Here is a 24,999-nt window from a genome sequence, read left to right as displayed (position 1 = left end):
CCTGTTTCTAAAAGCTTCCTTGGCCATTGCTATCCTCCTTTTGACTTCCTGGCAGCAGCTCATGTTACAGCTTATAGTACAACCCAAGTATTTGAAGCTGTCCACTTGCTCTACTGCTTCATTTAGAATTCGCAAGTTTATCTTCTGTATTTTTCTTCCTATGACCATGCTCTTTGTCTTATTTGCATTTTTTATCTTCATCCCATACCCCTCACAGCTATCATTTAGCTCCAGTTAGTATCATTTTCTCTTCTGCTAACAACGCCACATCATCAGCAAATCTTATGCACTTTATTCTTCTTCCTCCTACTATCACCCCTCCCATGACCTGAAAACAGTTCTTTACTAAATCCTCCAAGTAGATGTTGAACAGGGTAGGTGATAAGGACATCCTTGACGTACTCCTCTCCCTATTTCACTTCCTTCTGATATGTTTTCTCCTATCTTGACTTGTTTTATATAAAGGTTACTGAACAGTTTTCTCTCTTTCCAATCCACATCAATTTTCTTTAGGATCCCTATCAGTTTATTCTCATCCACTCTGTCACAAGCCTTTTCTAAATCCACAAACACTACGTACACTTCTTTATTCTTCTCTAGGCATATTTCGCCGATTGTCCGTAGCAATTCAATTGCATCTCTTGTACCTTTTGCCTTCCTGAAACGGTTTAAAAATTATCGAATTTTCCACAAAATTGTTGCAGATATACAATATTAGTAATGCAATACCATAAAACATTGTTTACCCTCACCCTGCATAGAATTAAATGGTATAATCCGAAGCAACCCTTAAGCCTTTTTTTCCGTTAAAGAGGAATATTTTCCCTGGATGAAAAATGGCACTTCATTCATTCATAGTGTTCTGCCCAAGGGCAGGTCTTTCACTGCAAACTCAGCTTTCTCCAGTCTTTGCCGTTTCGCAAGTTTACCTTCTTTATTTTTCTTCCTATGACCACTTTCTTCGTCTTGTTTGCATTTATCTATATTCCATACTACTCAAACCTGTCATTTAGCTCCACTAGCATATCGTCGTTGTTCCTGCAATAACTCCTATGTGCAAAATATAAAATTTTTCAGTAGGAAGAAAAAACACATTTATTCATCCTATGGCAGCCGTACTGTGAATTCTTACATTTTCGAAAGAAATATAATTACATATAGGAGATTTTATTATTTGCTGTATCACTATTTAAGTTATTTAATAGAGCAAAAATCTGAAAATCGATAAATATGTCACATAGAAGTTATTGCAGGAACAACGACGATATCTCGTAGTATCGTACTATCCCTTTGTTACTCTTTAATTTTCATTTTTACATTTTACATTCTGTATTTATATATGTATTTCTCTTTTTCATGCATTCTTATTATTATATAGGCTAATGTCAGTAATTATCGTATAATTTTGTACTTCTATTACAATTGCAGCTTTTCTCTGTTATAAACAAGTAAGTTTAAACAAATATATAATTTTTTTAGTTGGTTATTTAACGACACTGTATCAACTACTAGGTTATTTAGCGTCGATGAGATTGGTGATAGTGAGATGGTATTTGGCGAGATGAGGCCGAAGATTCGCCATAGATTACCTGACATTCACCTTCCGGTTGGAGAAAACCTCGGAAAAAACCCAACCAGGTAATCAGTCCAAGCGGGGATCGAACTCGCGCCCGAGCAAAACTTCAGACCGGCAGGCGAGCGCCTTAACCGACTGAGCCACGTCGGTGGCTTAAATAAATAAATAAATACTTACAAATGGCTTTTAAGGAACCCGCAGGTTCATTGCCGCCCTCACATAATCCCGCCATACGTACCTATCCTGTTCAAGATTAATCCAGTCTCTGTCATCATATCCCACCTCCCTCAAATCAATTTTAATATTATCCTTGCATAAAACATAAATAAATAAATAGATAAGTAAATAAGTGAATAAATAAATAAATACTTTCAAATGGCTTTTAAGGATCCCGCAGGTTCATTGCCGCCCTCACATAAGCCCGTCATCGGGCCCTATCCTGTACAAGATTAATCCAGTCTCTGTCATCATATCCCACCTCCCTCAAATCAATTTTAATCTTATCCTTCCATAAAACATAAATAAATAAATAGATAAGTACGGTAAATAAATAAATAATGAAGTAAATAAATAAGTGAATAAATAAATAAATAAATAAATACTTACAAATGATTTTTAAGAAACCCACAGGTTCATTGCCGCCCTCACATAAGCCTGCCATCGGTCCCTATTCTGTGCAAGATTAATTCAATCTCTGTCATCATATCCCACCTCTCTCAAATCAATTTTAATATTATCCTCCCATAAAACATAAATAAATAAATAGATAAGTAAATAAGTGAATAAATAAATAAATACTTTCAAATGGCTTTTAAGGATCCCGCAGGTTCATTGCCGCCCTCACATAAGCCCGTCATCGGGCCCTATCCTGTACAAGATTAATCCAGTCTCTGTCATCATATCCCACCTCCCTCAAATCAATTTTAATCTTATCCTTCCATAAAACATAAATAAATAAATAGATAAGTACAGTAAATAAATAAATAATGAAGTAAATAAATAAGTGAATAAATAAATAAATAAATAAATAAATAAATAAATACTTACAAATGATTTTTAAGAAACCCACAGGTTCATTGCCGCCCTCACATAAGCCCGCCATCGGTCCCTATCCTGTGCAAGATTAACCCAGTCTCTGTCATCATATGCCACCTCCCTCAAATCCATTTTCATATTATCGTTCCATAAAACATCAATAAATAAGTAAATAGATAAATAAATAAGTAAATAAATAAGTGAATAAATAAATAAATACTTACAAATGGTTTTTAAGAAACCCACAGGTTCATTGCCGCCCTCACATAAGCCTGCCATCGGTCCCTATTCTGTCCAAGATTAATTCAGTCTCTGTCATCATATCCCACCTCTCTCAAATCAATTTTAATATTATCCTCCCATAAAACATAAATAAATAAATAAATAAATAAATAAATAAGTGAATAAATAAATAAGTGAATAAATAAATAAATAAATAAATAAGTGAATAAATAAACAATTAATCAATTAATTAAACAATTAATCACTTAATTAAACAATTAAGTCACTACTGTTGTGGAAAGCACGTTTCTCTCGATCTAAGTCTATATCTTTGATCATCAATCTACTCAGTGCCCTTGTTACGCCTCTGTAAGAAAAGCTGCAAACGCACAACGGCCTGTCACGCGCTCCCTGTAATTCGCACATCGTTGTTTGATGGTCGTCCCGCATCGATCAGCCTGGATTCAGACCGCGTGTTGTCTGTCAGATGTATGATGCAGAATCAGGGTCGATTCTGATTAACGATTCGCCCGGCGAGCGCTGCGACCCGCATCTGTCACTCACGGGACTCATCGCCGTGCAGCGGCTATCAAGGCGAGGCGAGGCGAGACGAGACATTCTTCTCTCAGTTCTGTGACTCCTTTTTTTGTCATCTCTTCTAACCTCTCTCCACTTTTTTTTATTAAATTATTAATGTTTTTACTGCTTTCTTCTTACATTATAACCCTGCAAATTGAAAGGGACGATTAAATTAATAGAAAACCTAAATCCCGAAAAGACAAAGTATATGATTATGTCTCGTGACGAGAATATTGTACGAAATGGAAATATAAAAATTGGACATTTATCTTTCGAAGAGGTGGAGAAATTCAAATATCTTGCAACAACAGTAACAAATATAAATGATACTCGGGAGGAAATTAAACACAGAATAAATATAGGAAATGCTTGTTATTATTCGGTTGAGAAGCTTCTATCATCCAGTCTGCTGTCAAAAAATCTGAAAGTTAGAATTTATAAAACAGTTATATTACCGGTTCTTCTTTATGGTTGTGAAACTTGGACTCTCACTTTGAGAAAGGAACATAGGTTAAGGGTGCTTGAGAATAAGGTTCTTAGGAAAATATTTGGAGCTAAGAGGGATGAAGTTACAGGAGAATGGAGAAAGTTACACAACACAGAACTGCACGCATTGTATTCTTCACCTGACATAATTAGGAACATTAAATCCAGACGTTTGAGATGGGCAGGGCATGTAGCACGTAGGGGCGAATCCAGACATGCATATAGAGTGTTAGTTGGGAGGCCGGAGGGAAAAAGACCTTTAGGGAGGCCGATACGTAGACGGGAAGATAATAGTAAAGTGGATTTGAGGGAGGTGGAATATGATAATAGAGAATGGATTAATCTTGCTCAGGATATGGACCAATGGCGGGCAATGAACCTCCGGGTTTCTTAAAAGCCAGTAAGTAAGTATATTGGATCATTCCATGCAAAAAAGTATGTTTTTGAACTATGATGTCTCATATGTTAAAAATATTGTAGTAGGTTATTTTTATGTTCTAAATATGAATTTCAAGCAATACTATATTTATATCTTTCATAGTTTGGCAGCAATCAGAATTTAAAATATTGGTTTAACAAAGAACACGGTTTCATTCATTGAAGTTTTCTTACTATGTAAAGAAAAATGGAAAAATGATTTCAATGCAATTCGAAAAAGGAGAGCTTATTTATAAATGGCCTTAAAATGAAAAATATTATTTAATTTTTTAAATAGTTACCCACCGTAAGATAATTTTAAAAAATATAGAACACAAAATTCAATTCCTTTTTTACGGACGAAATTCTTTAGGGTATATTGATTCCACTGTGAAAATTTCAGAATGGTGACTTAAATATCATGTCAGTTTTTTATAAAAATAACTCACCGGAGCAAAGGAGCTCAACAGGTAGGCTCTCCCGTCGTACAGAATGTTGCGCGATCAAGGTCAGGGAGACGTGCGTTTGAGGTTACTCATCGTTATGAAGTCTCTCGAACGCTGCGACCGCCATACATAGCAAGCGATTTTCAACCGTCGGAACAAAAATTAATAATTTTATTAATCTAATTATTCACAGGTTATTTTTAGATAAAGTCTTAAAACTTGGGAGATTTATTTATTTATTTATTTATTTATTTATTTATTTATTTATTTATTTATTTATTTATTTATTTATTTATTTATTTATTTATTTATTCTGGTGTAGTTAAGGCCATCAGGCCTTCTCTTCCACACCACCAGAAATACAAATACAATAACAGAAACAGAGATGGATTAGGAATAAGATTTTCTTTAATACAAATGAAATTCGCATGAATTTAATTTGTTGCATTCGAATATAAAACTATTTCTTTTTTTCAATGAGGTGTTTTTTTATGAGCATGCCTTAATATTATTCGGATTAGTCTTTAAGGTATTAAAATATGGTTATTCAGGTTTACAATGGCGTCTCTTTAGTTTCGATGACACTTCATATAGAGTGACTAGAATATTTTAGATGATGGATAACATGTAACTGCCATCCATTTTTCAGTCATCCATATGACTAAAATTGAGCATTTCACTCGAATCATACTGACTTAAACTATCACTGTCTACATTGTTACTCCTTCCTTTAGACATGCATCCTGATAGTGCTGTATTTTCAAAATTTTCTCATAATAATCTCTTTCTATTATCTAACATTATTTGAAATATATTAACATTCTATGTATTTTAGCTTAATTCTGCTACATAGTTTGTATTTCAGTGTTTAATTAATAGTTCATAGTATTTTGTTTGTTTAATTCGTAAATAACTCTTGTATACAGTGTAGCTCTTATCTAAATCAAATTGTCGAATTCTTTGTAAGTTCATACATATGTATATATACTTTTTGCTGGTTGAGTGGAAGAGAAGGCTTTACGGCCTTAACTCTGCCAGCTAAAATAAATCATTATCATTATAATAATAATAATAATAATAATAATAATAATTATTATTATTATTATTATTATTATTATTATTATTATTAAAATATTAATGATATGGCGGTCATAGCTGTCAGTTTAATTTATTTTCATAATAACATTATTATATTAAAAGCCCAAAAAAATTCATGACATCGTTGGCATATTCTTAAAATTTTGAATGGAATGACCCTATTGCGTTTTGTGATTAAATGCACGGTTAGTTAGAAAATTAAATTGAAAGTTTCAGCAGTCTGGCAACATCGCCGCTAACACACCTCTCTTCCTTCTTTCCGTAATGCAGATATAAAAGATCAACGAACTCAGGTCTGTCTTCCTAGGTCAGGCATGTCAAAATGAGCCATAGATAGTATTATTTTCCACAGCCTTGATTCGTCTTTTCTACAGTGGCCAGATGATTGACAGCTTAGCTGAAAGTTCGATTTCTCGAAGTTAAGTTACTAGTCTCTCGTCATAGTAAACATATTAAAAGCATAGGTTGTATTTTTTTTTTTGTTTTTGTTTTACTGTTGAGTGAGTTCACTTTTTTTAAGATGTATGATTATTGTAATGTTATAACTAGAGCCCGAATGTTTGGCAAAATGCCTTTTTTACTGTGGAGAAGTTAATCATTATTTGCATAGATATAAATGTGATTTGAGTAAATCAAAGTGATAGCACAGTCTAATATATACAGTCACGAAGCACAGTACGTAGTAAATATGCATCCACAGATAGTTGCTAACCACTAGGATCGCTACTATCGTCTCATCAAAGACAATGCGAAATGGTACCTCCACAGACTATTATTTCTAGTACCCTCACAACTCAAGCTTCGTGGCTGTATGTACTAGACTGTGGTGTTAGGGCCAATTTTTATTTATTTTTGTCTATTTTGCCTTTTTAAAGTGTTTCATACTAATAAATGCCTTTTTTGTCGTTTTAAAGCAATATTTATTATTTATTTGCAATTTTCTAATTAATTGCAATGTAATGTGTATGAAATTTAAATATTTGAAACAATGACTAACTTTACTAGCAATAGTAAATAAAAGTAATTTATTTCGGTGCTTAATCTGCTAATAATCGTCCTTTAATACTATTGGTGTAATATGAAAAATGATCGACAATCCATAGTTACGAATATAACATTGTCATGTCTTCACGATATCAACAATCAGCTTTATAATTTTAAATATTAAACTCGTTCTCATAGAAGTTGTCACGTAGCATTTTCAATTGTTTGCTTTCATATTTTCAAATCTTACTGTTACAATTATGTGCTACACGTGTTTATTATTGTAGGAGAAATAAACTTGAGTAAGGAACAGTCAGTTATTGTCGGGTGACAGAAGGTATAAGATCGGTTAGCTAGAATGCCTAAATTCAGTAAACCATTGAAAAGTAAACGTCATGCTTATGTTGGTGAATTTGGTGCCCATTTGTTTTCAACCGATGGAATAGTTTTGTTATGTAAGATTTGTGAAAAGACAGTTAATCACGAAAAAAAAAAGTATTTTATAAGTCTACATGGTCACCAACGAAGTAAATATGTGAGTTATGTTGATATAATTTAGATTTATTGCTAAAATATATGATGCCTTTTTAAAATTTATAATGCCGTTTTCAAAGATTATTATGCTTTTTTTACGTTCTATGAGAGTGTTGCCTAGAGTAGTGGGTTCCCAAACTCTTCGACGGCGCGATCCATTTTTGGGCGAGACTTCTGTATGACCCTCACTACAGAACTGGTACCAGGATTACTTAACCCCATCAAAAAAAAATATATATATATACAAATCCTCCTAACATTGAAAACAATGATAATTTCACTCAAAATTAGTGGATACCATCTACAGAACGGTCAAAATAGAAGAATATAGTGCAACAACGACACATGTTACATGAAAATCATTTCTAGAAACCTACTTTGCAGATATTTTCGAACGTTTAACACTTTGAGTAATAGTTTGCAAGGCTAAGATATTAATATAATAAGAACCAGGGATAAAATCAAATAAAGAAACTTTATTTCTGGTCCACATCACTTGATAAAAAGGAATGTGATGCATTCCACTGCATTAAAGAACTCGTGGAAAATTTAGCTAGTGTGGCACGACAAAAAATATTGAGTTCGTTTTGCGAACATGCAGTGAAGTTTGCATAATTCTAGACTACAACCACAGTCTAGTATATACATTCACGAAACTTGAGTTGTGAGGGTGCTAAGAACAATAGACTGTGCAGGTACTATTTCGCATTGTCTGTAATGAGGCGATAGTAGCGATCCTAGTGGTTAGCAACTATCTATGGATGCATATTTACTACGTATTGAGCTTCGTGACTGTACTATATACTGGACTGTGCTACAACTTTGAGTATTTTCCGGAAGACACTCAAAACAAAACGACAGTCGACCGCCTCTGTGCTGTAGGAGTCAGCATGCTGGCCTCTTACGCAGAGGGCCCGGGTTCCATTCCCGGTCGGGTTGAATTTCCTGGTTGAGGTTTTTCAGGGGTTTCCCTCAACCGTAAGGCAAATGCCAGGAAATTCGGGCCACAACATCCCGGAATATCACCGGCCTCATTCATCACCGAAATCATATTCATAACAAATCAGTAATACGTATACAGTAGCTATCTAGTTCACAACAACAGAACCAGTCTTAGATAAGATAATAACTGCCTCCCATTGGAGGTAGCCCAGAAGGACTCAGTATACTCTCCTACATGAATTTTACAATATTAAATGTTTATATAAATTTTGTAGAAAGAAAATTAAAGTAAACATATATGAATATAAAGTGAATAAAAAAAAATTAAACAGAGTGAATATGATGACTCATAATTTGGCAAGAGCGTTTCAAAACTGAAGTTATGATGTCAGCAGTAAGTGTCTGTGGTACTTCAAAAGTCTTCCTGAAGCTTTCAAAGAACTTGGGAATCACACCACGAGCTCCAATAAGAAGACCAATCACCTCAATGTCTTCAAGCTGGTATTTTGCTTTGAAGTAATCAACTGTTGGCAGATAAATGTTGATCTTTTCTTTATTGACATCCTCCGGCTGGCTACTCCCTGTTTCAATCCTTATGGTAGGATCAATTATATATCCTTTCTTGGTAGTCTGGGAATACGCTATGATGTCAAAACGTCTAGAGGAGCCATTAGTAGCAAGGCAAAAAACTTCCTCTTCTACTATCCAAGACTTTTTTTCTTAAAGCAGTTGCAATTAAGGATCGAACATGATGGTGTCTGGCATTTCGTAGGAGTAAACCTCTGTTACACTGACCTTGGACGTGGGCAAGGGTTTCAGTCTCCGGGCAGCCATATCTGCACCGGGATCCGTCCAAAGAGCGACCAGGTACTCCTCTAACTGCTCCTCTAACATCTTTGGTCATATCGCGATTTCATCCAAAAGATTAACTCGCGATATGACCAAAGATGTTAAAGCGAGTATAAATAACAGCTAGAAAAAAAATACGACAGTCACAGATGGATACCACAGTCTAGTATATACTCGTACAGTTACGAAGCTTGAGTTTATGAGGGTACTAAAAACAATAGACTGTGCAGGTACTATTTCGCATTGTCTGTAATGAGGTGCCAGTAGCGATCATAACGGTTAGCAACTATCTATGGATGCATATTTACTACGTATTGAGCTTCGTGACTGTATATACTAGACTGTATGGATACTAAATATATTTTTAGACAGTTGAGTTCAACTGTCAAACGTAATGCTACACGTTGCGGGCGGCTAGAATAGGTGCTAAACTTTTGGACTCTAGTTATCACAGAGGAACAATGTGGATTCTCTAAAGAAAATAATCTACAGATTGTATCTTCACATTAAGGCAAAAAATTAGTTAAAAAATTTTCAATATGGAGACTCCTATTTTAATCTGTATTTGTCAATTGCGATACCTATGTTAAGCATTGTTATAAACAAATTACGGGATATTGTGACTTATAAAGGCTATCTATTACATTAAATGTATGCAATGAAATGCCTTCATGCAGTAATGAACTTCAATATCGACAAAGGAGCAGCTATTAGCTTCAAAGAGAGTTAATTAACCAACGAGTGTAAGGGGATGTTCCTGCCCGCCTGCATTATTCAACATCTATATTAATGCAGCGATCTCGAATTGGCAGACACAATTAAGAACACATTTAAATGTTAGGGTAATTACCCTGCATACCCTTGTTTGCCGGTGACCAGGCAATGCATCCAGGTTGTGAGAATGAATTGGCAATAATGCAGATAAATAGTAAGATGACTAGAGACAGGGTTTTCATGCATGCATTCATGAAATAAAGGGCTTAAAGGATTTAGTAAATTTAATTTTACTCATGCATGTACCATTTTTACAAAAACCAATAAAAATACCTAAATGAAATTTTGTATGCTCTTAATTCATAATATATAGTCAATAATTCCTTATCAGTCACTGGCGTAGCTCAGTCTGCTGAAGCGTTTGCCTGTTGATCCGAGTTGCGCTCGTGCGTGGGTTCGTTACCAGCTTGGGCTGATTGCCTGGTTGAGTTTTTCCCGAAGTTTTCCCCAACCGTAAGGCAAATGTCAGGTAATCTATGGCGAATCCTCGATCTCATCTCGCCAAGTACGACCTCGCTATCACCAATTCTATAGATGCTAAATAACTTAGTAGTTGAAACAGCGTCGTTAAAATTTAATAACCAAGTAAAGAAATTGTATGTCACGATTTTTTTCTATGATATTTGGATTAGCTTATATGAATTATTGTATTATAATTTCTCAAAATTTGCTTTTCTCTGTAACAATAAATTTTATGCTATTTGAAAAATATGCAAGCTATAATGATTTGCCTACGGGAGTGTAAAAGTTTCGGTTAGTTTATGACTTAGAAAAAAAAATGTACCTAGATTTCGGTGAATGAAACGTAAAGTTTATGATTTTAAGAAAGAGTGGTGTGGCACCATGGAATTTAATAATTACTTTGAATTGTTTAATATTTTCGGGAAATGAAGCGTAAAATTTAGGATTATAAAGAAGAGTGGCGTGACACTATGGCATTTATTAATCATTTTGGGACTCTTTCTGATGCAATTTCGACATAGAATTTTGGTTACCTTATCTTTAAACTTCATAAAATGAAGGGCTTAAAGTATTTAGTAAATTTCATTTTACTCGTGTACCATTTTTACGAACGCCAGTAAAAATACCTAAATGAAATTTTGTATACTGTACTCTTCATTCATAATATATAGTCAATAATTGCTTGTCAGCCACCAGCGTGGCTCAGTTTACCATTTTCGGGAAATGAAGCGTAAAATTTAGGATTTTAAAGAAGAGTGGCGGGGCACTATAACATTTATTAATCATTTTGGGACACTTTCTGATGCAATTTCGACATAGAATTTGGTTACTTCATCTTTAAGCTTCATAAAATAAAATAAAAATAACATTAAAGACTTGAATTTCGGACTATTTTCAGAAATGAAGGATAAACTTTAGGATTATAAAGAGTGAAATGGCACCATACCATTTATTAATAATGTTGGGGCTTTTATGATGACTATTACACTCTTACTACGTCATACTACTTTTGACCAATAAAACGGTACGAAAGGACGTATTTCAACCAATCATGGCTGCTTATCGCACAATTTTATCGCGTCCCTAGCATTTGTTTAATTTTATCGCGTCCCTAGCATTTGTTTAATTTTATCGCGTCCCTAGCATTTGTTACTTTGTTTGCCAACATTTGAAACTACGTCTGGACGTCAAAATATATATAAAATTACAAACCACTCCAGTCGATGCACAGCAGTTTCAAATATGACTCGCATTGGCATTCAAGAACAAGAATTAATAAAAATCACTTCTCATACCTATGCATCTTCTGAAATCCAATTTACAAATAAATGAAGAGCACCATTCGGAAATCCTGAATAAGTTGAGTACACCATGTAGGCCTAAATCAACGAGTTCCACTTATATTATGCACACGTCCAATATAACATCAATTGAACCACCAACCACATTCAAATTTGAAAATTGTACATTTAATAATTATTCCTTTTAAAATTATTCATTCGGAAATTCTGAATAAGTTGAATACACCATGTAGGCCTAAATCAACGAGTTCCACTTCTATTACGCACACGTCCAATATAACATCAATTGAACCACCAACCACATTCAAATTTGAAAATTGTACATTCAATAATTATTCCTTTTAAAATTATTCATGTTTGTTTTTTATGTCATCGTCGTTAATTAAAACTTTTCTAACACTTGTGTATATTAGTTAGGTTATGTTATAGCTTCTGCTCTGAGAGGATAAAAAGAACTTCTGCTATATGATATTATGGATAGTCACGTATCAGAGATTGTTTAATATTAAGATTTATTGAATAGTAATCATTACAGTGTCTGTATAAAGACACTACTGCCATCTAGCATGCATCTAGCGTAATATTTGTAATGTTGAGATGGTACAATAATACATTTGAAGACAGTTGTATTTTCGTAAGTCAATTAATATTTTATTGTATTGGAGTACTTCGTTACTTCTAATCTTTATATACTTTCTTCTAATCGTGTAATAGTCAATTAAATCCCACTCGAGTTTTGATTTTCTCTAGATAAATCAAAACGTCTAGTGAGATTACTGTTGAAAACTTTTGGCATATTAATCTTTAAATATCAGAGAATAAAATAAGAGTAAAATTAAAGAATTAAATTTTGGATCATTTTCAGAAAATGAAGAAACAAATTTAGGAAGAATGAAGTGACATAATGGTATTTATTAATCATTTTGGGGCTCTTTCTGAAGCAAACTTTTGGCATACTAATCTTTAAATATCAGATAATAAAATAAGAGTAAAATTAAATAATTGAATTTTGGACCATTTTCAGAAAATGAAGAGACAAATTTAGGATTCTAAAGAAGAGTGAAGTGGCACTATGCCATTTATTAATAATTTTGGATCTCTTTCTGATGGAAACTTTTGGCACACAAATATTTAAATATCAGAGAATATAATAAGAATAAAATTAAAGAATTCAATATTGGAACATTTTCGTAAATTAAGCGCAAAATTTACAAATATAAAGAGTAGCGTGGCACCTTAGCATATAATAATTATTTTGGAGGTCTTCCTAATGGAATTTCGAAATATAATTTGGCAATCTTGTCTTTAAACCTCAGAGAATAAAATAATTTTACCACTTTCGAAAAATGAAGCGTGTAATTTAGGATTATAAAAAATAATGGCATTTATTGAATAATTACTGCTTCACAGGGAGCTTTACTTGAAAATCTAGACTTGCATAATGACATTTATTAATTATTTTGGGACACTTTGTGATGAAATTTCGAAATAAAATTAAAAAGCTGAATGTTACAACATTTTTAATAACATCTCAATCTGAAGGATCTCCACCCATTATTCCTGCGAGAATCTGCCACCATCACAAGACGGTTTTTATCCAGTAAAATTCTGAATCAGGTTCCTGTAATTCAGCCGTGGCGAGAACGTGACTCGCGAGACATTGTGGCTCGCAGTGATAGCTGTGCATTTAGCTTGCTTCTAACCTCCTCCAACCCCCACCCTCTCACTCGCTGGAGTCAAACCGTTCCATTTGTATTTATTTCTGACCTGCGTGTGGCATATGTCTTTCTCGAAACCATGTACGAAAGTTCCAAGTAGGATGGGAGGACGCATTTTTTTGCTGTCAATATGATGAGAATATTAAATGTATGATTTGTTCACAAGTATTACGAGGAAAACGGTTGTATAACATAAAACGGCATTATGCTACATGTTACTGATGAAACATTAAAAGGTTAAGTGTTATTGTTGTTATCATCATCATCTCTGTACGTCGACCCTTTTTCAGCAGATGTACGAATAATACGGTTAGCTCTTAAATTTGAACTCACTGATTTACAATGTGATGTCAAATGAAAGCTAAATGTAAGGACTTGACAAATGTTGAACATCCAAATCTTTGCCAAAAAATAAATATCCGAAGCTTCGTTCTTTCGCTTGCTCTGCTGAAGCCATGTTCGCTACAACTTACGTTTGTGAAAAATTATTTTCAACAATTAAAATAGTAAAAACCAAATTTAGATCATGACTGACAGACAAATACTTTCGTGATCAACTACGACTGGCAGTAAGTGACATAATTCCTGATTTTGTCGCAGAGACATTCTGAAGACTGTTAATTTTAGGTTGTGATATTGTTCATTTATTGTTCATTTCTTTCTTCGTTACACGTACTAAACATTGTTTGTAGCCTTGTACTGTATACAATTATATTTAAGTGCTTGACGTAAGGAAAATGAAAATCCGTTAATAAGTTAGACAGTTGCTTCACTTCCCCTTCGGGTGTCCGCCTCCCTCCATAGGTGCTATGCACGTTGCAGGTTACACAGTGGCTCGGCGCACGATTACATTTTCGCCACCGCTGCGTGTACTTTATTGAACTCTGAACCTCGGCATGTAAATCCGACATTCTAACCGCTTGGCTAGCAGGACGCCGGAGGAACAATGTAAATAGAACTACTGAATAAGTCCGTTAATTAAAATATCAGGACCGCGTCCCCGGGTATTGAGTTGTTGTGTAGCAAGCCGGTCTCGCTGGTGACTGGGAGAACTCTATTGGAACGAATCTGACTGCACCTGCGTTCTATTAAACAATTCGCTCGCTCGCATAGGCTACTCTAATTGACGTTACAGAGTGGCGCTGTTTCCAATTACCGCTCTCATTCACAAGCTGCCCCGTGCCGGGGCGGGGTGGAGCGGGGTGCACTGCCGGCAGCCAGAGCTACTCCCGCTGTGCGTTCACGCAGGTCACTCAGTGCCTTCTACATCGCCGACCTCGTCCAGACGTGCGGAGTGTTCTTAGTTCGAGCCCTAGCTAAGTGTTCCGTGTGTGCCGACAGAATATTATTACAGACAGACATTCGTAAGTGAATATTCAAGCTTTATTACTTATCTTCAACGAAAAATGTGATCGTGAAAGTTATTTGTCCCCACCTGAAGCATCGGGACTGTTGCATTCAGTGACCATTGACTGTCCCGCAGGAATCATCGGACACCGTTGCTGCAGGACTTATATTATAGTAAGATCAACAGATTTATTTTTTAAAATTATTTTATAATTGTCTTCTTTTTTTTTTTTGTGAATACCTGCAAGAACGACTGAGGGCATACAATTTTAGGTGAAGGTTACTTATATCCCTGGCACTAGAGAAAAATGTAGAAATACCTTGAAAATGCCTATAATTTACAGTATGGATTAGTGAAAATCTGATGTGATCACTGGGAGAGCTGTGTGCCCATTCAACCAGCCGCAAAATTGTATTTTACTTATATACCAAATTCGTCGTGCGTGAATGTAAAAGACAGACATATTTCCTGAATGTGACGGAGTTTTCAGTGTCGCCAACACCTCTCACATTATACTACACACCTAATCTAACCTAACTTCTCACATAATACTACACACCTAATCTAACATAACCTAACCTAATCTAACCTCTCACATAATACTACACACCTGTCACATAATACACATCTAATCTAAACTAACTTAACCTCTCACATAATGTTACACACCTGTCACATAATACACACCTAATCCAACCTAACCTAACCTCTCACATAATACACACCTAATCTAACCTAACCTAACCTCTCACATAACACCTGTCACATAATACACATCTAATCTAAACTAACTTAACCTCTCACATAATGCTCCACACCTGTCACATAATACACACCTAATCCAACCTAACCTAACCTCTCACATAATACACACCTAATCTAACCTAACCTAACCTCTCACATAATACTATACACCTGTCACATAATACACATCTAATCTAAACTAACTTAACCTCTCACATAATGTTACACACCTGTCACATATTACACACCTAATCCAACCTAACCTAACCTCTCACATAATACACACCTAATCTAACCTAACCTAACCTCTCACATAATACTATACACCTGTCACATAATACACATCTAATCTAAACTAACTTAACCTCTCACATAATGCTCCACACCTGTGGAGTAACGGTCAACGCGTCTGGCCGTGAAACCAGGTGGCCCGGGTTCGATTCCCGGTAGGGACAAGTTACCTGGTTGAGGTTTTTCCGGGGTTTTCCCTCAACCCAATATGAGCAAATGCTGGGTAACTTTCGGTGGTGGACCCCGGACTCATTTCACCGGCATTATCATCTTCATCACATTCAGACGCTAAATAACCTTAGATGTTGATAAAGCGTCGTAAAATAACCCACTAATAAATACACACCTGTCACATACTATACACCTAATCTAACCTAACCTAACCTCTCACATAATACTACACACCTGTCACATAATACACATCTAATCTAACCTAACCTCTCACATAATACTACACACCTGTCACGTAATACACATCTAATCTAACCTAACCTCTCACATAATACTACACACCTGTCACATAATACACATCTAATCTAACCTAACCTCTTACATATTACTACACACTTGTTACATAATACACTTCTAATCTAAACTAACTTAACCTCTCACATAATGCTACACAGCTATCACATACTACACACCTAATCTAACCTAACCTAACCTCTCACATAATACTACACACCTGTCACATAATACACATCTAATCTAACCTAACCTCTTACATATTACTACACACTTGTTACATAATACACATCTAATCTAAACTAACTTAACCTCTCACATAATGCTACACAGCTATCACATACTACACACCTAATCTAACCTAACCTAACCTCTCATATAATACTACACACTTGTCACATAATACACATCTAATCTAACCTAACCTCTTACATATTACTACACACTTGTTACATAATACACATCTAATCTAAACTAACTTAACCTCTCACATAATGCTACACAGCTATCACATACTACACACTTAATCTAACTTAACTTCACTTCTCACATAATACTACACACTTGTCACATAATACACATCTAATCTAACCTAACCTCTTACATATTACTACACACTTGTTACATAATACACTTCTAATCTAAACTAACTTAACCTCTCACATAATGCTACACAGCTATCACATACTACACACCTAATCTAACCTAACCTAACCTCTCACATAATACTACACACCTGTCACATAATACACATCTAATCTAACCTAACCTCTTACATATTACTACACACTTGTTACATAATACACATCTAATCTAAACTAACTTAACCTCTCACATAATGCTACACAGCTATCACATACTACACACCTAATCTAACTTAACTTCACTTCTCACATAATACTACACACCTGTCACGTAATACACACCTAATCTAACCTAACCCAATCTCTCCTATAATACTGCACACCTGTCATATAATGCACATCTAATCTAAACTAACTTAACCTCTCCCATAATACTACACACCTAATCTAACCTAACCTAACTTCTCACATAATACTACACACTTAATCTAACCTAACTTAACCTAATCTCTCACATAATACACATCTAGTCTAACCCAACTTAACTTCACGTTTAGTATCATTTCGTTTGCAAACATTGCCCCCCTTGTATGCCCCTAGAGGGTCATATAGTGGAAGAAGTGGAACATGATGGCGGGTTGTCTGCATTCTTCAAAATTACATTTAGTTCGTTAAGTGTGTGTTTTATGTATTAATCAATATTTTAATCGAGTGATAGTTTCATATATATAGTACAGTAAGAATTGAAATGTGTTGTGGCTGTGATAAAAGTATTGAAAATTGGTTTATAGCGCCATATTAGCAGTGATAGAAGCGTCCAATATTCGTTCAGTGGCCGGTGGATACTTTACCTTGACCAAATTTTATATTTTTCTATGCTATTTCTAAATTCTGTAATATCAAGTCAAAATCATAAAGATTAAGATTAATCACGCACAGATTAATTATTGAGAATCAGCAATGAATTATCAGTTTTTTTGGCGTTGTAGTAAGATTTTTAACTGAATGTTATTCTTTCTGAACATAAAACACAAAATATAAAAAACTTATTAATGATGAATTGTATTCTATTTACATATCTGGTGCATCTGAAGTCTGATTATTGTAACCTGTAGCTAATCGGTGATGTATTCAATGGAGGGGGAAAGGGACTGGCCACCCTACCCCATTATCTCCCGGCCTAGTTGCCTCATAAGTGGTGCTTTTTTCGGACAGTTAACTGAACAACAACAACAACAATACATATCTTGGAGATCGACCATCGTTCAGTAAAAGGAAGGACTGAAGGCATACATAATTGTACATTTAATACTAAATTAAAATCATCAGGATTAAAATAAATCGGAGGCAAATAAAAGAAGAATCAATATTAAAATAAAGACGAATTGTCAGTTTGTTTGCATTATAAAAACTTTGAATATAATTTTTTGTACGATAGTAGCCTATGTTTTTTCGTCGTTACAAGAAACGGCCGCTACGATTGAAAGTTGATTTACCAGTCATACAGGCCTACAGTCACGAAGCTCAGTACGTAGGGATTAGGGAATATGCATCCAAAGATAGTTGCTAACCACTAGGACCGCTACTATCGCCTTATCACATACGGGTACAATGTGAAACAGTACCGGCACAGTCTATTGTTCCTAGTACCCTCAGCAACTCAAGCTTCGTGACTGTATATCCTACTAGACTGTGATTTTACTGAATTCAGAGTTGCCAACCTAATTACGTATGTTGAAATATTACAAATAACTGCTGTAGAATTGTAATGAAAACCACTGTCTCTTATGTATGCTACAATGCATATAAAATTAATATGCAAAATGCAGTGTTAATTAATATACATTATACGAAACAAATCACTGCATTTGAAATGAACTATGGGTTTTCTCGGGGTACTCTTATTTCCCTCTTTCATTCCAACACTTCACTTCTTCTTCATTTCATCTCTCGGAACAGCTGGATATGGCAGACCGCACAGCAGCGCCGACTATACTCGCCACTAGTGACGGGGCCGTTCTGAAATAAGTGAAACAAAAGACAAACAAGTCGTCGCTAGTAAAATTCGCGACCATATTCTTTAAGCATTGTTTGAAGTGCAAGGTTTACGGAGTATAACGGCGGCCTTTTGAATACACTAAAATAAAATACTAATTTAATAAGATATTATTTCAGGTTATTACAGAGAAATAAAGGTGAAATATGATGTGATTCAGAGAATATAATTGAAATCGACGAAATCAAATTTCGGAGAAATCTTCTTCAAAACGCTAACTACGTAATATTATCGCGTTGGCGTTGTATTTTTGTTTCAGAGAAAAGTATCTCGCCTTTTACGAAAGAAACTCTCAGCGGCCTTAAAATTATTTACTGCTGTGATAATAATGTTTATCAATTTTACGAAAAAATTATCAGAACCATGGGCGAATAGAATCATCACTAGCGTCCACCGCTGTGCAGTAACGGTTAGCTTGCCTGACTGTGCAACGAGCGTGCTCGGTTTCAAATCCTGGTTGGGACAAGTTACGTTATGGAACCTTAAATACAGTTTCACAAGGAAAATATATTATATGCTACCTGTAACGTCCGTACAATGTTTCATAAAAATATCTTAGACAGGAGAGAAGTTATTAATTTTATATAAATGCTCCCACTATAAACGGGCAGTTTTTCTTGTGCAAAGGTAATCAGAGCTTGTACACAAAAAATATGTGCCACCTGTAAAACCTGTACAAAGTTTCGTAACAATCTATGGAATGCAGAGAAGTTATTAATTTTGTCCAGCTACTAGATTTGCGTTCTGATCCACGGTGCGTTCTTTAAGGTTAGATAAATATGAATCTAATGTATTTTTAACCTGATATTTGATGTCATGTGAATACTTTTTGCAGGCCTAAAACACTCACACAGTGAATAAAAACTCCCTCATTCCATGATTTTCTTTCCTGTTAAGGCAAAAATGGAACAGTTGGCGCCGCGTTTCCTTGTGCACCGTCACTTACAAAATATATTAGTTACTTATAAATGCACAAGAACGCGCAAACTTTAAAACAAGGATTCAACACTTTAAATGATGCTGTATTAAATGGTAAAAGAGTTGTTGTAACCGGACGCGACCGGCTATACTAAAATTCAAATTATATTTTTTTCTTCAATAATTGTAATATTTAAACTCTACTGTAAGAAGAAAAATACTTTAGAAACTTGAAATTGAAATTAAATTAGCAAGACCATACCCATCTGAACAGATTCCATGGCTCACAACACAATAAATCACTAACAATTGAAGGGTTCAGAACCATAGTGGGCCAAGCGCCATTTACTAAAACCGTAGAAAACAAGGGTTAAAATGAAATTATTACCATAATTCAATAGAAACACATAGCAAGTAATAAAAAGTATACACATTAAAGCTAAATGATATGTCAATCTTCATTAAACTATGGCATTCACTTAACTTTAACCCTTGCTTTCTCCGTTTTTAATAAATGGCGCTTGGCCCACTATGGCTCTAAACCCTTCAATTGGCCCTTTATCACACACTTAGTAAGCCTCTCTGTCTACGACTGAACAGGAGCGTGAAGTTTTAGAAATAAATCTTTGTTCATACCCTTCTAAAAATAGCTTGCTGCTGACAAAATAGTAAAAACTATTTCTGATAACATTATCCAAATGTTAAAGAACATGAATTCGTATTCAGCTATGGCTAACTAAACAAATAGAAATTTGATTTTTGTTCATCTATGTAGATTGAGAAAATTTCACACTGTAAGGAGTGAAAAAGCTGGAAATGTGCAACATTACATTCAACTCGCCATGAAACAACAATACAATTGTTTGGTTTCTTTCTGCGATTATAGTACTTCTCAGATGATAGGAAAACGAAAGGTCCTCTGAAGTTAATAGAGTTCTGGTTTCTCTCGAAATTCAAGCAGAAGCTGTGAGAACCTGACATAATTAATTAACGTTGGTAACGGACGAGAAAACGTGCTTCATTTGGTGGTATGAGAACGAGATTGGGAGTTCTGATACAGTTCTCTTGATTACTCATAAGTTTACAGTCTTCCATTGTGTAATTTGATGCACACGAGAACATAAGTTTAAAATAAAAAACGCTAAATAGGCGTTCACTATCTGAAAATATGAGCAGCAGCAGACTAACACCATTGTCTGAGGTACTCTACGTCACTTCCTTTGCTACGGCGCATCCAGATTAAAGTGACGTGTCTAAACGTACAGGTATATCCCCCAACTTTAGCAACTACAAAGATAAAATGTCAACTACAGTCCGCGTCACCGTTTTTGGCTTGTGAAAAAAGTAATGGGAACGCTAAGTGCGAGTGTTTTACATTTGCCGTAGTCAGTCTGACAACTGTGTTTGGAAAATGGCTGATGTAACGTGTATAGGAAGTGGTACCATTTTCCGCTGCACTAACATGTTCACAAACTGGGCACTATATATCTAGGACACACGCCAAAAATGCTGGCGCCAGCTCTACTACATTATTTTACTTCCATTTCACTTCATCATCATCATCATCACCATCGTCGTCATCATCACCATCGTCGTCGTCATCATCATCATCATCATCATCATCATCATCATCATCATCGCACACTTCATTTTTTCATGTTTAAATGGATACGGAATACGATCATAAGGTTTTCTTTTAAGATATCCTCTACGTTTTTAGTTATATCTGGTATAGTAAAATATGGAAAGTAGGTTATAGGGTCCAACAGAGCAACGGGCGATTACAAACATTAGTCATTGACTCAAGAATTATTTTTTTTTAGTTGCATACGCGATATCATAAAGCAATTAGTCTACCATTTATTTCTTGACTACCACCGACGTGAGATGGAAATCTGCTTCATCAGACTTTCACAAAGTGTCAATGAATTTTTCACCTTCATCTGTGCGATTTAAAATCTCCTTACATAACGTCCTTCGGTTGGGAATGGGCGCGATGTTATAAGGCGGGGGGGGGGGGTGTTGGATGAAATTTCTATTTTTTATATTTTTAAAGCTATGTCCTTGATTTTTTGTACATATAATCAAGGTGTGGTAGATAATAATGTGGTGAAGTTTCATTTCTGTGAGTGCACTAGTTTCTGAGTTGTCAACAAAAATATTCTGAAAAATTTGCATATTTCAGAATGAAATATTTTGAACTATCGTAATATAATTGAATAAATAAACAGTAATTATGTGTGTATGTCTAATGCCTCCCACTTCACTTTGCATGATTTGGGTTGCACATACTGCGGATAGATTGCAGGACTTTGACCAATTTTCAAATTGCACACCACTTCGGCGGGCCACGTTATGCATGATGTGTATCTGTGAAGAGTTATGTCGTGCACTAGGGTGTGTATATATTAAGTGTTCGTGTAAGTGTAGTGTAAGGAAAGGCGAGGATGATGATGAAGGTGAGGAAGGGAGAAGAGAAAACCCGGTGCCAGCACGTAGCCTACTCCTGTCGAATAGCACCAAGGGGGCTGCTATGCTTAACTTCCTCATCCGACGGACGAATATGCCTTCTCTTCATATGCACTGCGGAGAGATTTGGAATTTAACCCAGGCATATTGGTGCACAATCTAGTGATTAGAAGTGTGCACCTTCATCTCTCCTAGTCCCGAGGTAGAAATTTTACAAGAAAAATTTCTGACCCCGCCGGGAATCGAACCCGGGCCGGCTAGTCTGGAGGCAGATACGGTACCCCAGAGCAAACTCGGCAAATCTAAACAGTAATTAATATTATTATTTTTTTGCAGTTTTAATTAACATCAAATGAATTTACCTCCTCTATATAGGGCTTAATTTCTTTCCCTAGCTTTTTTTTTTTTTGCATCAGTGATGTTTTTTTTTATCATGGTGACTACATGGCCAGTGTGTTTTTTACATAGAGTTACCTTTATAAATTGAGAGTGATAGACTCCGGATATTTCGCGACAGAAGTTACAAATTCACTTTCTAATACGTTTCACAGATTTTTTATTTTACAAATAAATTTCCACTACAAAACTTATCTGCCCAACACTGTAAATAATCATTACGTTAGAATGACGGACACTGCTGTACGGTCAAGTGCTGTTCGCCATACGGTGACTCGACATAATGCGGTAGGAGGTTACGGAAGTCCCGATATAGCATCGATGTGCGCTGTAGCCGCTCTCAATTTATAAATGGATCTCTCTGTATTTCTTAATATTCAATGCTCATAATGCTCAAAGGAGCAAGACACAAAAGGGACAATGGTCCTAATGTTTAAAGAATGCTTAATAGGAATCTGTAATTTTTCTTTATTCTAGCGAAATTACTCGTAATTACAAGCATTGGTATTTATATAAACGTTGGAAACAAGTTCGCTCGCTGGGATATTCCACGCAACTTTCTCTTGCTGTCTTTACAAGTTATTCTTGTGGTATTAATTATTCCGATCATGCATAAGCTGTTGAAGTTCTTTTATATGATGACGAAAGTATTCGTTACGTAGAAATGAGAACTTCTAAAGAAAAAAAAAAGGTGTTTCCACTTAGCGGAACCACTCATTGTTCTCTGTGATAAAGTGATACGTGTTCGTAAGCCAAAATATCGTCCGTTCAAACCTTGCCATAGACGACATATTTTCAGAAAACTGATAGTTTCCAGCATATCTTCCATCAGAGCAAACATGTCTAATTTCGCAATAAGTTTAATAAATCGGAATGTCGAGACCTTATTACTGACTGAAATATGTTTCAAATGGGTGGGATTTATTCACAAGAAAGTAATACATTATAACGTATCTTCACAAAAAAATGTTGAGATTGGATGACCTTGAAAACAAAAGATAAATGAAAAACAGCACTTCTGCCAAATTAGGAATAGTACTGTGCTAATTTCGTAATACATTTTTCTAATTTCACAGTGTATGCAAAACCCGAATAGGCCTAATTTTACTGAATTTGTCCATAACTTTAACCTTCAACCTCTCTGCATCCCTTGCAACGGAAAATCTGGTTCATAGCGAAGATGTTCTTGAGAAATTTCATGAAATCAGTTTTCAGACTGTAAATGTTTTATCCATTGTTCACTATTCATATCATTTTTAAAGCTTTTGATCTCATTAAGTAAATCGTATCTGTATGTAATTTCTTAAACCCGATTCTGTTGTATGTTCAACTATGTAAGCAAGTCTTAATAAGGCCTTAACTGTGCCAGGTTAAATGAAACCATTATTATTATTATTATTATTATTATTATTATTATTATTATTATTATTATTTACTTACTTACAAATGGCTTTTAAGGAACCCGAAGGTTCATTGCCGCCCTCACATAAGCCCGCCATCGGTCCCTATCCTGAGCAATATTAATCCAGTCTCTATCATCATTTCCCACCTCCTTCAAATCCATTTTAATATTATCCTCCCATCTACGTCTCGGCCTCCCTAAAGGTCTTTTTCCCTCCGGTCTCTCAACTAACACTCTATATGCATTTCTGGATTCGCCCATACGTGCTACATGCCCTGCCCATCTCAAACGTCTGGATTTAATGTTCCTAATTATGTCAGGTGAAGAATACAATGCGTGCAGTTCTGCGTTGTGTAACTTTCTTCATTCTCCTGTAACTTCATCCCGCTTAGCCCTAAATATTTTCCTAAGCACCTTATTCTCAAACACCCTTAACCTATGTTCCTCTCTGAGTGAGAGTCCAAGTTTCACAACAATACAGAACAACCGGTAATATAACTGTTTTATAAATTCTAACTTTCAGATTTTTGGACAGCAGACTGGATGATAAGAGCTTCTCAACCGAACAATAACACGCATTTCCCATATTTATCCTGCGTTTAATTATTATTATTATTATTATTATTATTATTATTATTATTATTATTATTATTATTATTATTATTATTGTAAAATAGACAGAATTGGTGATAGCGAATGGTATTTGGCGAGATGAGGCTGATGATTCGCCATGAATTATCACACATTGCCTTACATATGGGGAAAAAATCTCGGGGAAAAAATGCCAATTAGGTAATCAGCCCAAGTGGGAATCCGAACTCAGTAGATCGATAGAAAAACACGCCAACCGCTTGAGATACGCCGGTCTTTATAGGCTGCCTATAACCTCGTGTTATTCAATGC

At 35.2% G+C, this 24,999-nt stretch overlaps 1 protein-coding gene across 3 annotated transcripts in view; it reads left to right on the top strand.

Annotated features, from left to right (window-relative positions):
• The window catches only part of CngA (Cyclic nucleotide-gated ion channel subunit A), a 1,115,443-nt gene that overhangs the window by 788,574 nt on the left and 301,870 nt on the right, over positions 1-24,999 (top strand). Inside the window, exon 1 of one of the 3 annotated variants that reach the window (XM_069828040.1) lies at positions 14,621-14,944. The exons of the other annotated variants lie outside the window; for them this stretch is intronic. The gene's annotated coding sequence lies outside the window, so the exon portion shown is untranslated. Of the gene's footprint in view, positions 1-14,620; positions 14,945-24,999 lie in introns of those variants that run through there. 3 annotated transcript variants of the gene reach the window in all.

The sequence above is a fragment of the Periplaneta americana genome, chromosome 6, assembly GCF_040183065.1.
Source record: "Periplaneta americana isolate PAMFEO1 chromosome 6, P.americana_PAMFEO1_priV1, whole genome shotgun sequence".
Classification (NCBI taxonomy): Eukaryota; Metazoa; Arthropoda; class Insecta; order Blattodea; family Blattidae; genus Periplaneta; species Periplaneta americana.
Note: the sequence above shows the minus strand (reverse complement) of the source record. Positions and strands in the feature narration are given on the sequence as shown.